Here is an 18,090-nt window from a genome sequence, read left to right as displayed (position 1 = left end):
GGAAACTGTACATGTCCCTAAAATTATTAGTTGAAAATTGTGAAATCCAATTATAAGTTAAGTGGTTCTACTGAGCACGTTCAACATTATATCGCCGGCATTAAATTGGTTTGGTTGATTTATAAATATAGTAGGTTTTACATTTTCTAAATAGCATTTTTATTCACTCAGAGAAAGAGAGGGAGAGGTTCGTGTTCCTATCACGTTCGACCTTTTTTGCTTACATCAACATGACAAAGGCAACAATTTGAGCATGACTTATCAAGCACATGGCAGAATTTATTTATACGTTTCGCGGATGTGACGAACTATCTCTTTTGTACATTTGTTAGTTTTGAGGATTGTATATACGTACTCCTTTTAATATCGAGTCTTGAAGAATTAAAATGGAGCCGGTGGAATCAAGCATTGATTCCAGGCTATCTCGAAAGGGAAGCTGTCCCGCTACGAATTTGATATAAATTTATTAGGTCATTATTGTAATCCTCTATAAGATATTTGATAGATAATTATAATAACATTTTAAAGTGTAAGTGTAACCCCTTGGTCATAACAACCAGCTAGTAGTCGATAGTTGTCTTCGATTATCTGCAAACAAATGTATATAATCCCACTGAAAATGAGATAACTGATTAAATCAGATTATTTGGGCAAAAGTAGTATCGTCGTTATCAGGAGTATAAGCAAACTAAAATGAAGAATTCTTATGACATACTTAAATGAGTAAGACGTGTACGAGCAGTAATTAGAACCAGTCATGTCTAAATGAGCCTTTATATATATATATATATCCTAATGGAACTGATGGACTTGTGTAGACTTGATGACCCATTTGTTAACCCATGTTTGATGTGCTAAGTTATTATGTGGGTTAATTATATTCAGTAAATGAGTAATAAATGGATTTAAAATGATAAAGTCTTGTGTTAAATAAGTACATAACTTATATAGACTCAACTAACTTCTATGACTATCTTTCCACTTTCTCTCACCCTCACTTGATTTTAGACCTACTCACTTTGCACTGTTACCTCAGTTTAGGTATGAGTTTTTCTAAATTTGGTTAAATATTGAAGTGTTTTAGTAATATGAATTCAATTGGATATTAGTCATTAGACTTGTACTGCATGGAAATGAATCAAAACGGATTAAATAGCTCAAATTGGGTCGGATTAATTTCGACCTAATCCACCTGTTTAATAGGTCTAAACTTGAGCAGGCACTTAGGGTGCATTTGGGAAGACTTTTGGGAAAAATCCTTGAGAAAAGGTAAAGGCCTTTGAGTTAAGGGTGTTTTTTAAAATATAAAGTGTGTTTGGTAAATTTATTTGTGAAAGTCCATTGTGAAATATCTTTGTGCAAAATAATATTTGGGTAAATTAAATTTATAAAATACTTTTATTATTAAAAAAAAAGAACGTTGGCTGGCCAAGGCTTCGCCGGCCATCGCCGGCCAAGGGCTTCATCGGTCACCGCCGGCCAAGGGTAGGCAATCCGGCGAGGGTCGCGGCGACCGCCGCGCCGTCGTGCGACCCACCGCGCCGCGAGGTCGCGGCGACCCATCCGGTCGCGCGTGAAGGTTGTGGCCATGGCGTGGTTGCGACCCGGATCTGCGACTGCATGCATTGCGCAAAGGTCGCGACCTCCGCGGAGGTCGCCCGAAGCATGGCCGGCGACGCAGATTTGGTCGCTACCAGATCTGCGTCGCGACCTCCGCGAAGGTCGCGGTCGGCGACTCATCCGGTCGCAGCGCAAGGTCGCGACCGGATGGGTGTCGCGAAGGTCGCGACCTCCGCGGAGGTCGCCGGGCACGGCCGGCGACGCAGATCTGCGTCGCGACCTCCGCGAAGGTCGCTTGAAGGTCGCGACCGGCGACCCATCTAGTCACAGCGCGAAGGTCGCGGCTGGCGACCAGATTTGCGACCAAATGGGTCGTGGTCGCGACCTTCGCGGCGACCTCTCGAGCGGGGTCACGCGACCCTCGCCGAAGGGTCGCACGGCCGCGGCGGAGGTCGTGGTGTGGCGGGTCGGCGTGGCGGGCGCGACGGTCGCCGGCGATTGCGTGCCCTTTATCGGCAACCGCTCACGAAGAAGAAAGAAGAAGAAGATGAACAGTCAAGGTAAAAAGGGAAAAACGAAAAATCAACGGGGACAATTTGGGAAGGAAATTTTTTTATTTAAGCTCAGCTTAGCATGCTGAGAAGGCTAAAAGCCCAAGGCAGCCCCCCACCTGCCTTGGGCTTTCAGCCTTGGGAATGCTTGGCATTCCCCAAATGGGGTTTGGAAATTTTTACCAAACACCCACAAATTAGCCCAAAGAGCTTTGGGGGTTCAAAGTGGCTTGCAAATGCCACTCCCAAACGCAGCCTTAGATGTGTAAGGTCGTTCCCTAGTACAGGTTGAAGAGAGAAACTAAGAGCATTTTTCAAAGTCTAAACCTACCCGCTGTGTTGAAAAGTTCATAAGTTCAGGTACAATGTAAAGTAACTTCTTTGTGGTCTAGATTCCTAATGTCTTGAGAAGCATCCTCCTATAAACCACCTCCAATGACTCTTATTTACGCGTGTTGAGTCGTTACATCAAGTTTTCAGAAATGATTAGCACGCCTAGCAATTCCGCCGCTTCGCATTGGCTTGTTCTACTCGGTTTATATTTACAGCGTGGGTATGAATTTGAACTTTTCCAATCGCATCTTCATTAATTTTTTAGAGAGAGAGAGAGAGAGAGAGAATGACGTAATGATGCCTCCTATTTTCTTCATAAGAATGATTCTGAAAGAATCTATTTGCACAAGGAGGGAATATGCACAACCTCCGGGAAATTTCACAAAAATGCACGAATACTGCAGTGATCATGCTATATATAGCATGTGCTTCAACTCCCATCTTTGCCTTTTTTAGTTTGAGTTCGACTTCAGCTAAGTTTTTCGACCAGCAATTAGTCTTGTTGTGTATGTTATCTGCATCCGGATTTCATCAGAATAATAACGATTATGATTTCTTGTATATATGAGGATATTGCAGGATTCGTAAGGAGGGAACAAAAGGAGAAGAAACCATCTGGCGCAGTCTTGACTCTACTCGCCGTAAACTTCCCTTGTAGGTTTCGCGTTTCTCCTTATCATCTCATCCAACCTGCGATCATCTCTACGTTGCACAGTACATAATTTGACTGGGTTCGTTTTTGAGTTCGAGTAAGCCCTAGCCCGGCACTGGTTCCACACCATCGCTGCCCTTCCTCTCTCCGCCAACCCCCCACGCCGCCCCCCACAAAAAGAAAAAAAATGAACTCTCTCCGCCACGAGCACAAAACTTGAGCCAACCATCATTTCCGTTTACAGACCCGACAATGGGAAGACGCGGTGAACGGTGGATTACGTTGTGCTTGGGACAGTCTAGCTATGGTGGCTACTGAGGCTCGCTCGAGTTGAGATCTGAGAAGGGGGCCGGCATCTCTGATGGGCATGCTGCTTTTAGCCCCTGGGCTCCGCCAGCAGTCAATTCCAAGCAGCGGCGGGAGTTAGAGCTTCAATCAGCAGCCTTCATTTCCCGCTCTACATTTCTTTAGGGGTTTTGTTCTTGCTTCAAAATTCACAGCTCTCCTTACTTAAATCTTGGATGGCCCTAGCTAAGCCTTCCTCGAGATGATCACTGGTCCTGGCAGTGCGTTGGTTGGCTATGGCTTTGTGACGATGAGAGAGAGAGAGAGAGAGGGTTTCCACTGGAATTTCTTAGGGATTTGGCTTCATAGACCCATCAACTATCTCCAATATACACACTGCCAGTGCTAGATGAACGCCAAATGCACATATCATTTGCTTTTTTCGAAAATTGCCACAAAAAACCCTAATTTGATGCCATCTACGTACTCATCTTTGTCTTCTATGCTTAAGAGCTGTAGATCAGTTGCTCGCTGCCACAGTTGACCTCCTTGGCTATTATCCATCCATCCATCGGCCACACCGTCTCCCACTTTGGCTACCAACATTGCTACTTCAGTCACTGTCGTCCCTGTCCGATCTTTCTTTGCAGATGGCCCCCCTCTCCCTCTCCCTCTCCCTCTCCCTCTCCCTCTCTCTCTCTCTCTCTCTCTCTCTCTCTCTCTCTCTGTTGTTTCCATTAATGAGACGTGACGCCAATACGGAGGAGCCTCAGATCTGAGGCTTCGACGCAGGCTCAATCTGTGGGAGCGAGAGAACCTCAAATCAGGCTCAATCTAAAGCTCGATACCAACGAGGCTAAGTGAGTGATGTGGTGGTGGAAACTAGATAGGGAGGCGAGCATGGTGGAAAAGGCAAAGGCGACATGGTGGTGGAAAACTAAAGAACACGTGATGGTGGCAAACAGAGAGAGGTTGAAAATTAGGTGGGGCCTGGTCCGTGGTCGAAGGTCAGACCTAACTCAATCACCTAGGTCTGCTCATCGTTAAAAGGACACGCATGCGTCTCCAATCAATCCACTGCCAAACTTCTAATTGAATGGCCTTGTCCATTCGGCAAGAGTAAGCCAATGGGATGTTGAGTCCATGATTAGGTCAAAAGCAGTCGGGTGGTGGCGAAAAAACAAAAGAAGATGCGGAGGTGACAATGGCAGTTGCGTGTGATGCGCAGTGGCGTTCTCAGAGAAAGTGTTGATGGGGATAGAAGGCGTGATAACTATGTGCAGAGAATGATAGAGTGAAGTTAGGGAGGAAATTGAGATGGGGAGATTGCGAGTTAGGGTTTTTTCGGTGTTAGAGCTAGGTTCACATGCGGAGAGCGTCTGGCAGTCCCGATTCATTGGGTGGGAACAGTAAACGGGTCTAGGAAGTGGGGAAGAAGACCCCTCCTCTTTATTTATTATTATTAATTTTTTTGTGTGGTTATTATAAGTAGCAACATGTGAATATATGGTAGCAACATGTGAATATATGGTAGCAACTGGTTTGGAAAGTACTTCGGGCTGTTTCGGTTTGGTATGCATTACTCTTTTGTAGGGTAGGATTGGATGATCAATTATAAGAAGAGTATCTTAAAAGAGAGCTCAGGAACTTTCAAATCTAGAATCAAATTTATTTACTGTCATTAAGCGATTCGCTTGCTTCTAATTAAATGTGGAGGTTCTTTTTGTCCCGTGCAGGAGTTTGGGATTTGCCAGAAATCAGGTGTTCTTGCAATTTAGACTTCAAACCTCCTTCATTAACAAGAACTAATCAACCCTCGAAATAACCCGCTACATCTCCACTTTTCATCAGCGCGAGTCTCTTTCATGGGGAACGCTCCTTCTTCTAGCAAGAAGAAGAGTTCCGATGGAAAACAAAAGAGTAAGAGCATGAGGAAGCAGATAAAGATTCGTGGCCGTAACCACCTAATTTTTTGTCATGAGCAGGAAAACGTGTTAGCATCTACGAGTGCAATGGGTGCCGACAACCAGGGCTTGGGCCCTATTACTCGGGCAAGGAGGGCTGCAATCTCCAAAATCACCCGTGCTGCAGCGAACTTTTAAGTTCCGAGTCCCCTTGAGTCCTCCTCGGCCGCTAGTGTCAGCAACCACCGCCCCTACCTGACTGGGGATCTCGTGTTAAAGGAGAGGGCCCCGCGCAAAGTGCGGTGCTGCGTCGCGTGTGGAGACGAAGTCCGGATGCTCAGGTACGAATGGCGGCACAAGAAGGCGCATGGCTCACGCAATCCTTACTGGCGCTTCTACCACCACCTAAACTACCGTGCCTTCCACCCGCTCTGTGCGTCATTCTCAAGAGACTGGCGAACATAAGATCGTGCTGGAGCTCATGGAAAGGGTCCGAGGCGACTGCCTCATAAGCAAGGGCAATGCCAAGGGCTGGGCTTACAGCAGTACCGGCGAGAACTACAGTTGCCACGTCGGGTGTATGAAGAAGAAGATTATACAAAGACTGCAGCAGAAGGAAGCTCAAAAGAGCAAACTGATCATCCACGTGAAAAAAACGTTGCGGCAGATTCTGGAAATAGTAAAAGTGGCTTTTCAGCTCATCATCGGAGCCCTCTTCGGGTCCCTGTCAGCAAACCTGGCAGACATCGTCGGAGAGCTTTTCGTATTCACCTATGCGTTACCAGCGCCTAAGTTAAAAAAGATGCAGATCTTTTATTTTGCACGGTGCTTTTCTCAATGTTTCGCTAAACCTCAATCGTTAATAAAAACGTTATTTTCCTAAGACGACGAATGAAGTTTAATTGAGGTACCTGCAAATAAATGTAGATAAACCAACTAAACCATAGAATTTATATTATATATGCGTGTGTAATTTTCGATGTATCAGTAAATCCACGCACTGATATCAAAAGCATTTCTTACGATATGACGATTTCTCCATGAGCTGTTTTAGCGTAATGTGCCCGTTGGTTTTAAGGCAAAGTTGGAATCGGCCAATACATAAGGAAAAAAGTCCATCTGTAGAGAAAAACAGAGGGATGATTTATGTGGTTCACCTTATAGTTTTGATGGAGTGCTTTTGGGGTCCCTCAGTAACTTATCTTTATGGGTAGTATGTTAGACGCAAATTGCGCAAACCCCAAGATCTCCATAACTAGAACAAAAAACATGCATGATTAAGTAGAAAGAATTGACGCACCTGTTTTGGAATCCATTGTTCTTGAAGCGGAAGCGGAAACACAATGTTCCACGCGCAAGTCCTTCTCCTCTATTGCCCGGCACCTCCTCACGTGTAGCGTTAGGTAAACGCCCCTTAGGTGATGATATAGGTGAGAATCAGGGTTAGATGAGAGACTTGAGCATTATTTATGTAGTTTCAGCTAGTCCCCTCATTATGGGTCGGGCTCAACTCGGCCCACACAAAGCCATATTAGACTAATTAAGAAACCTACTATCTCACCTTAGACCAAACCCCGTAAAGCGATAAACGTTAAACGGTAAATTACAATATCAATTAATGTAGTCCACAATTAGAAAAACTCTTACATAGTAATCTAACTTAGTTGCACTTATAACTAGTAATTCATAATTATAAATTATAATGTGAGTATAGGGTTCGTAACATGAAAATACCGACACTTAAAAAAAAAAGAAGTAAAATATGTCAAACTGCCATAAGTAATGAATGGTACATGTAGTTAATAATTTTCCTTAATCATTTTGATTTTATATCCTTGAAAATGATAAATCAGTAACCATCATTCACATGTGTTAATTTACCTCAAAGTTTTGTAAGATTATACAAGCCCGTGACTGAGTTCATCGACAATGTTTTAAAATTCATTGAAGATCATATTTCCGGAGTCACTGTTAAGTGAAGGAAGCCATGTTTTTTTAGTTATCCTTGATTATTTAATTGGTATATAAAGTTGGTTTACTAAGTTATTTGGCAGGCGGACCACATTCAACATCTAAAAAAATTCTGTCACGTCACTCAATAAAAGGATCTACTAAATCAGTCACCATAGACTTAGCTTTTCTTATTTCTTATTTTTTTCTGTTTTCTTTTCACTCTTCTTCGCAAGAGTATTTGTATAGTTTCAAAAGAAACAAACTTCAACAGAAAATGTGGTGATAAAAGAACAAGAGCATTTTGAGCTTACCATCGGTAGAGGAGCTTTTCAAATGGTGATGTCAAAATAGGGATACGGGTTGAGTGAAAACAAGAAGAAATGTTGCCAAGAAAAAGCAGAAAAAAATGGAGAAGCTTCTTCTTCGCCGCTTGATTTCCCAAAACTCAGGTGAGAGAGGAGCGAAGCATGCGCAAGGTTCAACTCAAGCTCGTTGGAGCCTCCGATAAGGCTCCAAGAGGCGACGGCAGAGCTGGAGGCAACACCGTGGTTCGTCCCCGAATAGAGAGAAGCCCTCATAGTAATAGGATGGAGAGTGAGAGGCCTTCCTTCTTTGAAATTTAGGAAAATTCCAAATAAGAGCCCAAAATGTACTCGTTTTCTTAAATAAGGGCATAAAGTGGACTTTATTTCGAATAAAGGTCTAAAATAATTATTATAATCTTAAAAAAGGGCTTGAAGTAATTATGGTTGTTTTAAATAAGGACCTAGTCTTGCCGGCTGGCAAAAAATTATGGCCAATTAGGGATATTTTCATAAAAATAATTTAAATTAAAATTAAACTAGATTAAAATTTTTAATTTTATTTAAAAAGAAGCAAAAATAGAGGTGGGAGGGCTCCCTCTCGCTTGTGGCTGCCACCTCATTGTTGATGGGGTAGCGGCGATGGTTAGCATGGTCGCCGGCGCCTAGGTGAGGGTCAACGACCCTTGCCGACCAGAGGCAAGGCCTTGATGTCGACAACCTCGTTGGCTATCGTTGTCGCTCCACTAGCAATGGGGAGGCGGCCATAGGTGGGAGGGAGCCTCCCTCCCATGCGTGTTCGTTCTTTATTTTATTTTATTTCTAATTTTTATAGTTTTTTTGGAAGGAAAAAAAAGAAAAAAAAAGAAAAAAGGAAAATTTTAAAAAATTTAAAAGATGAAATTATCCTTCACTAAATAGTAAGTTTAGGCCATTCTTTGATACTGATATGTACTTCAAATATTTATTTAAAGAAAATTTATTTAAGGGCATTTTGTCCATTTTAAGTCTTTATTTGAGAATATAAGAACATTTCGAATTTTTATTCAGAATTTTCCATTGAAATTTTGAGAAAACAAAGAGGAGTTGAAGTTTTCTTGAGTGGGAGTGAGGGAAAAGAGAGATGAGGAAGGGGTGATTGGGTCCGGGGTGAGTAGGGTTTAGACCTTGACTCTGTACCCGACCCTGTTTGTATTGGATTCTGTACTTGGCTCACCTTGTTTTTCTGGTCCAATTCCAATGTCAACCCTGTTTTTATTGGAATCTGTTTTGTAATTTCTCGATATTCTATACGATTTCGAATTTTATATTAATACTCGAGAAAATAACGTAATTTTCATAATTTGTATTGAGATATTAAAAACTTGTAATAAATAAATATATGATCTTTTTAACTAAATGAAAAATTAAGGATTTACGGGGCTAATTATAATAAATAAAATCATAAGACAAAGAATTAACAATAAACATGGGTCTAATATTAGTCTTACTCCCACAACTACTACATGAAACTACTCATTTATGCATGCATAACTCCTACAAAAGAGAAATTAGGTGAGCCAATCCACGTGGTACACAAGAATTTGGCAGAGACGAACACCGTCCGTCCGTCCATCGGACGGTGGGAGAAGGATTTGATGAGGGAGGGAAGCAAGTGAGGAAGAGGAATGACGAAGGAGGAATGTTGTGCATGTTTGAGAGAGCCAAGAGGAAAAACACCGTGTGATTGCTAGAGTACAAATAGAAATAAGGGAAAAAAAAATAGAGTTTTGGATCTATACTTACAAAACCGGTTCCCAAATCGGTTCCAAAACCGGTTCGGGAACCGGTTTTTAGGTGGGTAATCAATCGGACCTAGTTCCCGGATTGGTTTAAACCGGTTCTAAATTGTGGGAATCGGTTCTCGGACCGGTTTTAATGGGAACTGGTTCCTGACCTTGTTTTTTGGGTGGGCTGGTTTGGTTCCTGGGTATACCCGGTCCGGTTGCACACCCCTAAAAGGAAGTGTTGGTACTTTTCAAGGAAAATTAAGAGAGAGGGTCTATTGCAAATGTGGGCCCGGATTGAGAGAGGGGAGAGAGAGGGGGTTTGTAGCAATTTTGAATAATATCTGTGTGGGCTTGAATGACACATGTCCATTGCTGAATGGTTTACTGCTTGGCATATGAGAAGTACTCCACTCACACCTAATATTTTCTCACATATGTCTATTTGTCCTTTGCCAACATATTGAGATGCAAAAGGTTATCATGTGACCACCCACTTGGGTGGCGTTGCTGGCTTCGGGCCTCCTCCCCCTCACGAAGGGGAGGGGTTCCAATCCCCATTGCGTCACAAGATAACTTACCCGCTGGTGTGAGTGTGGTGGCTAGCTTGCGTCAGCCCCAGGATTTGTCCGCCGGCTATTGGCTTACGGGTTTCCCTGGGTCACAAAAAAAAAAAAAAAGTTATCCTGTGGTTGATTTTACAAGTCAGGGAATCAACCTTGAGATGGCCGCCTATCCGTGAAGGACTGCAATCATTGACCCGAATATTAGGGAAGTTAGGCAATTCGGATCGAAATTTCTTTTGTTTCGCGAAAAATATAACTTTTTTGAAAAACATTTTTTAGGAAATCATATTTTTGGAAGAGGTAACTATATTCTCACATTCGGCTGAAATCTGAAAAGAAGCGGAAGATATTTTCCGCTATTCGATAAGAAAAATCATTTCTTTCATGCACTCTTTTTCCAATTTTTTATTATTTTATTTTCTAAAATATAATTTTTAATTATTTTTATTTTTTTTTTTTCTTTGTTTTTGTCTTTCTCTTATTCAAACAGTCATCTATGAAGCACGGACACATTCTAGAAGTTTCTGTGTTGTGTCAGACACCTCGACACGTGTCCAACACATCGTCAATTCTTTTGGACACGTTCGAACACACTTGTCCAGAATTGCAAGAGGCGTGGGTTTTCGGAGTGAGTCTGCAAGTGCAAAGGTTGTTGAAGAAGGCAATGGAGTGGAGATGAGGTCGCGAGCGATGGCAAAGTTGTGACTAGAAGGGAGGGCTAGAGGAAGAGCGACCCAGAGGGCTGCGACTGCTATGCCGCCATGGAGGGCTGGAGGCGAGGCTGTGGCTGCAGTTGCGAAGGGGTCGGAGGCGAGCGATTGCAAGAGAGAGGAGGAGGCGTCTGCTACTAGGGTTTTTAAGTTTGCTTCTCTTTTAGTTTTAGGCTTTTAACAAGAAAAGTAGAAAAAAAAAATTAAAAGTGGGGATTTTGATGGGACTTGGCGTGAAGGGGGTGGATGGAGGAGTGTGATTTCAATTTTCAAGGAAGGAACCGACAAATTGTTGGGGGAGGGGGAAAGGAACGCGGGAGGAGAGGGTGAAATAAATGAGTGGGGGACTTTTTTGGATTAGAAAATTAAAGCATTGAAATAATTTTTTTTGGGAGGGGTGGGCGGTTGGTAAAATAAATAAATAAATGAGATTAAAAAATGATTTCGAAAAATAAAAATATTGAATATTAAATAATAATATTTTTTTGGGTAAAGAATTTTTTTGATAAAAAATAATAATAATAAATTTTGATCATTATAGAATATCATAAATTTATTTAAATAAGTTCATTCTAATTTCTTATTAATTATTAGTTTCATCAATAATTTTTGTTAAAGTTAGCTTTTTATTTATTTATAAATTTGAATCAAATTAATTAAATAAATATTAATTTAATATATAACGTGTCCCAACGTGTCGGAATTCTTTATTTTTGAAAAATGACGTGTCGACATGTCTGTCGTGTCGTGTCGCATGTCCGTGTCGGTGCTACTTAGACAGTCACTAGCCACAATGACGACCAATTACTAGTCAAAGTCGAGCTTGAGCTCGCTCGCTGGACGTTGACAATCAAGTTCAAGCTTGCTAGAGGCTCACGCTCGCCACTTTGGCAATCTTGAGCACGCCGCTCGCTTGGCTCGTCAATTTGGTTAGCGGTGAGCTCGGGCTCGTTGAGATCAGCGAGCCAAGTGAGTGGGCTTGCAAGGGCCTCGAGCTCGCTGCTTGCTAGATTGGCGAGCTTGGCGAGCAAGGAGCTAGATTAGCGAGCTTGGAGCCCTACCTCTCCATCAATCGGGTGAGCAGCGAGCTAGGGCTTGAGCTCGTTGCTGATCAAGGAAGTGGTGAGCCTTGAGCTCGCTTGGATCTCGCTCGAGGCTAGTGAGCTTAAGGCTCGCCTATGGCAGGTTATGTAGCATGGACACTCTCCAGAAGCTTTCGTGTCATGTCCGATACTCCGACACGTGTCGGACACGCTCCGACACGTCCCGACACGCTCCGACACGCGGTCAACGAGTGTCGAAAAATCCAACACGTGGTCAACTCTCTTCGACACGCTCCGACACGCAAGTCCAGAATTCCGACACACGATTCCGACACGCATGGGGTCAATTTTAAAAATTTCTAATACTTGAGGGGTCAAAATATAAATATACACAAAAGAAGTAATAAAAGAAGTAATAAAATTGCTATAAATATACACGCACGGGGTCAATTTTTTTTTAGTTTTTTTAAGAATTGTTTTATTTTTTTAAAAAGTCTTTTACTATGAAAGAAGTAATAAAAAATGCTATATATGATAAATAAATAAATTTAAAAATATCATTTCAGCATTTTTCTTTAAACAATGTTTTTTTCCTCTAAGTTTTGTGTATTATTGTAACAAATTAAAATAAAGAACGATATTATTTAATATTTTTGTGTAAATTAATTCTAGGCTATTTTATTATTATTTATTTATGTATTTATATATAAAAATATATTTAATATATAATATGTCGGAACGTGTCGAAATTCTCTATTTTTAAGAAAGGATGTGTCGGCGTGTCGTGTCACGTGTCGCGTGTCCGTGTCGGTGCTACATAGATGGCAGGTTGTAGCAGTTGTCGTGGCCAACGATCGGCCAAGACAGAACTTAAACAAAAAAAAAAGAATTAAGAATTTGAATTTTTTTAAAAATGAAAAAAGATTAAAAAAGAAAAGAAAGAAATATAAAAAGGTTAACATGAGTGTGAGACAAGAGAATATTTTCCCCAACTAATTCATTTTTCATGTATGTACCGGTGACCGGATAGTACAAGCGATGCTGAGAGTGCAACTAATTCATTTTTCATGTAAGATACTTTTACATAGAATTGTAATAACATTTCAAAGTGCACATGAAATAAATCTGAAGGATCGTGAATAGGTAAATATTTTCTCCTTATTTGAAACATGAAATAAATCTAAAGGATCGTGAATAGGTAAATATTTTCTCCTTATTTGAAACATACTTGTTATCATTATTTTATTAGCCGCATCATAATATACACTTTTTATCATTATTCGTTCTAGTTAATTAAATGCGTTCTCCTACAAACTATGGACGCGTTTGAGCAAGAATTAGAATTGGTCGCAGACAACCGAGTCTTTGTGAAGATAGTACAAGCGACCATGAAATTTCCAAAGGGAATCTTCCTTAAGTTAGACTGAGACACCGTGATGGCCCATCTTCCCACCGTGTTTGACAGGTAACATCGACACGACAAGGATGCGAATTGAGTGGTTCAGCATAATTCAATCTCGACATAAGGAAATTCTACAGTCACATACAGGAAAATATGGGATCCATCCTGCTCAATCCTAGCCGTTAGATTAAGAGAGAATACGTTCCTAGATAATAAGATACGCACATTTAAGAGCGATCACTAGCTGTAAAGAAAATTGTTGATGTCACTATTGATTTCTAGAAATTACGAAATACTCACAGCAGGGCCATTAAATTTACTAACCATATAAGAAATATTATGATCTCTAAGATAAGTTACTACTATAGAGAAAATAATCTAAAATGAACTCAAGTTGCTCACAATATTTTATGGAAGTTACGCACTTCGGGAAAATTGGCCTTATGCTTTAAGGTAAATTACCACATTCGAATAATGATTACTAATATGTCATTCCCAATGGCTCATACGAAAATTACCGCATTTGAATAATGATCACTAATATGTCGTTCCCAAGGGCTCATAGGAAAATTACACTTACTATTCAGTTTAGATACCGTCACTCACAAAAATTTGTGGTACTTTACTATGTTATTGGTTAATTATTAAGGGCTACCATTTTCAGGTTAAAGGTAAATCGCTAATTATAGGTTAGAAAACGCAACTATAGATGAATTACGACCATAGAGTTAACTTACTATATATAAAATATGACCAACATTGCGATGATATCAAGTAAATTACAACAGAATTTCGGGAACACAAAGGTCTCATATAGGACTTGTCCCATTTTTTTATCTGCAGGATTTACCCACGCTCTAAACAAATTGCATATTATTACGGGATTCGTGGGTTTTCAGTTTTGTTTTGTTTTTCCATTATATGTACATGAAAATATCGTCTCGACTTTGTACTTGTAGTGTATATAATCTTTATTAGGTTAGAGTATAATCCAAAAACATATACTTCAAAATAAGTTGATGAATATGATTTTCCTCAAAATATAGTATTTACATCAAAGCCACTAAGATCGTTGGAGGACCAATTTTTATTAAAGGCCCGCTTTATATTTATAAATGTGCTACCCTCATTTGTGAATCGATCTGTCACGCCCGAATTTCGAGCGCGCGCATATCCTTTATTTTCCTTCTCTTTAATGGAGGAACCGGGGGGGGGGAGGAGAGAGGGGTCTGCCATAAATTTTGAATAATCTTCCGATGGGCCCGGATTGATAGGTGTCGCTAGGTGATTTCGTATATATCCCACATGGCAAATAAAATGCACCTAATATTTTCTCCAGGGCAAGCATAACCCGGTCATGACCATTGATAGCAAGAGACGTTTGCAAGAACCGTCAAAAGTATGATCAACTTACGAATTTTGCGGTTTGATTGAGGTTTGTTGTTTGAAGACAATTTCCACGAATTAATGCCGCCGTGTCTTGCCGTTGGATGTCTTAAGAAGCTGAAAACGCAATTGCGACAATTTAAGGGAAAGTGGTTCATGAGATCAACTAGGCAGGAAAGCGGGAAGTGGGTTTTATAGTCAAGCAAACCTGTGCCGTCATCCAATGATCAAAATAAGCCAGGTATTTTGGTAGCGGGAATTGTTGGTCACCGAAACATTAATTGCTTTCCATTATATGACTCAGGATCCCAACTGCCATGTACTAGCGAGGAAAGTGAGATATTTATCCCAACGTGCGTGTATAAGGGGCTAACTTCCCTATTTCCAAACTTGTCAAACCCGACAAATAAAGATCTTGGTTATTTTTTCCATGATCCACAGTGATTTCGCCGAACAATCCTAAGTAGGCCTGATTGGAGTTGGGTGGGAAGCCAACCGGCACGAGGAAAATGCATAGTCATCGCAGATGTTCATGTGACTAAATCTTTGATGGGTACAAGAGATTTATGTTAAGAGATTCTTCCAATAGTATTATAACTTTTTCACAGCGCTCGTTTTAGTGTCATAAGCAATTTATAAACCACCACCATATTAAAGAAAATCGATCATTCAAATAGCATTGACCATTTTTGTTGTGTGAACATCTTATGCGGCTTTATTTTTAGAATAAATAATCCAACTTGTCTTGCTACAGATGTTGACATCTAAGCTACAAATCAAATGACATTCGGCAATATGATTTTCCTCCGGATTGAGAAATTAGGTTCAATTTGCTCCATAACTAAACCACAAAAAGCACTTGAAAGTATGTACATGCGGTTTTCTCATTCAACATTTGTAGATGGAGATGGAGAAAATATTGGGTGAGGCATGTCATGCCAAGTTACTAATAAATCATTCCATTCATCGATCAATCAGGTCCATGTTTTAAATTGTTCAGAACTTCCTTTTGAATCGCCCTTCTCTTTTTCATTAACCCCCATCACCTTCATCTTCACATCCTCAACAAAAATTGACATAGCCACTCCAACAGCCAAGCTTCAAAGCTTGTGGAGTTTTCCAGTGCTGGATCAACTCCTCTTCAGCTGCATGACAGAAAATACACATCATATAAATTCTTTATTTTCCTTATAAAAAGGACCTTTACGTAAAAGCAATTTGGGAAAAATCGGCACCTTGTTTGTTCACACACCTCACTACATTTGGATTTCCCTCACCATTGACACAGCTCCTTCTTCGTCTTCTTCATTTTAGAATTGGTTCACAAGTCAAGGGTTTCGCTCCTCTCGTCGTGTTGCAAAGATGGAGCCTCTGTAGTTTTTGACCAATTGTGATCTAAGACGACGACAGTCAATTTTTGTTTTTGTTTTCACACCGATTTGGATTTTCTGGGTTGGTAGGCAAAGAGATTCCGTGCAATGGGTGAACTTAACAAGGAGCAAGAACAGAAGATGTGAATGGTGTTCATGGAAAAAGAGCAAGCGAGTGAGAAAAGGACTCCTAGGAAAATCCGAAACATGGGCCTCGCCGGACTCATCTCGATCCATCAATGGAGTGATTTATTACCGATATGACACTAAATATGGGGGACCACACGGAGGAGTGACTTTCCAGGAGGAGCCACTTAGAAAGCGAGGTTATTTAAGGCACAAGGAAGACCAAGTAAATATTTTCCTAGTAAGTGTCTGTTGTCCAACCACTTCGGCAGAGACTGCAAAGAAGCTGTTGAACGGGTTAAATTTTGGTTTTAGGAATGCGTGGTTCACTATAAAGCACACCATCCCAAACCAGTTGAATGGTACAAACCTCATATTTAACAGCTGCAGAATACACTTCTCCTTACAACCATGTCTTGTTCTCTTCCTTTGTGCACTCTGTTGATCCTTTTTGTAACAAAGTAAAAAACAAAAGGTGTCGAGAGAAAATGAAGTGTGCGATTTTTTGTGTTTCTTTCTATTGATTGTAAATCCTTGTACAAAGCTATGTATTTAATTACAGAGAATGAAATAATAAAGGAAAATAAATATTCTCCTATATTTCTAATCCTAAAATAGACACGATCCTCTATCAATTTACAATTGATTTGATTCACTAAATCATATCTTCCAACACTCCCCCTCAAGTTGGTGGCCTGTATATATCCAAGACGCCAAGCTTGTTTAGAAGATATGTATGCTATCTTTGACAAAGCGGTTTAGTGAATATGTCCGCGGGTTGCTCCGAGGTTTTGATTCCTCTAGTCTCAATAACTCCCTCTTGAATTTTTTCTCGAGTAAAGTGGCAATCAACCTCTATATGCTTTGTCCTTTCATGTAATACAGGATTTGCTGCGAGTTTGAATGCTGAATCATTGTCACAGAAAAGTGTAGTTGGTCATTTAACTTGTGCCCCGAGATCCAGAAGTAGACCCCTTAACCAAACTATTTCACAAACAGTCTTGGCCATGGATCGATATTCGGCTTCGGCTAAAGATAATGACACCGTAGATTGCTTCTTTGTCTTCCATGAAAGTAATGATTCCCCAAATTTGATATAGAAGCCAGTAATAGATCTCTTGCTCATAGGACATGTGGCGTAATCTGCATCACAATAAGCCATAATTTCCATGTTGCACTTTTGAGAAAGAAGTATTCCTAAGCCTGGACATGTCTTCAAATATCTCACAACCTTCAAAGCTGCATTTATGTGAGATTGTTTTGGATTATGCATAAATTGACTAAGGGTTTGTACTGCATAACATATGTCTGGCCTAGTCATGGTGAGATATATAAGTTTTCCCACGGGTCTCTGATATCCCGGCGGATCTTTTAATAACGGATCATCAGATAAAGAAGATATGCCAGCATCATAGTCCGCAGAAGTCAACGTGGCATTTTGCTCGATAGGAATAATGGCGGGTCTACAGCCTGACAGTCCTGCTTCTGATATGATTTCCATTACGAATTTCCGCTGACTGAGAGAGATTTCATGATCTGAACGAGCTATCTCAATTCCAAGAAAATACTTAGGTGACCCTAAATCTTTGATATGGAATGTGGAATGTAGACACTCTTTAAGTTTTTCCACAGCAGAATCATCATTTCTCATGATAAGTATGTCATCAACATAAATCATCAAGTAAATAGATGACATACCTTTTGTCCAAGTGAATAGAGCATAATCATATTTGGACTGTTTAAATCCAGTGACCATCGGTGCATTGGTGAACTTGGCGTACCACTTTGTTGAGAGGCTTGTTTAAGTCCATAAAGAGATTTGCGAAGACGACATACCTTAGACTCCCCCTGTCTTCGTAATCCGGGTGGAAAATCCATGTAGATTTCTTCATCTAGATCACCATGCAAAAAAGCATTGTGGACATCCATCTGGTGCAATGGCCAGTCACGAAAAGCAATAACCGATAGAAAAGAACGAACCGTGACATCTTTTGCGACAGGTGAAAAAGTCTCATGGTAATCAAAACCCTCTTGTTGTGTAAAACCCTTGGCCACTAATCGTGCCTTATACCGTTCGCTGAACCATCTGCTTTGTATTTAATCTTATACACCAATTTACACCCAATTGGCTTGCGATCAGCGAGGCAATGATACGACATCCAGTGTGATTTTCTATCAAAG

Source organism: Eucalyptus grandis, chromosome 7 (assembly GCF_016545825.1).
Source record: "Eucalyptus grandis isolate ANBG69807.140 chromosome 7, ASM1654582v1, whole genome shotgun sequence".
Lineage (NCBI taxonomy): Eukaryota > Viridiplantae > Streptophyta > Magnoliopsida > Myrtales > Myrtaceae > Eucalyptus > Eucalyptus grandis.
The sequence above is the reverse complement of the archived record's forward strand: the minus strand, read 5'-3'. Positions refer to the sequence as shown.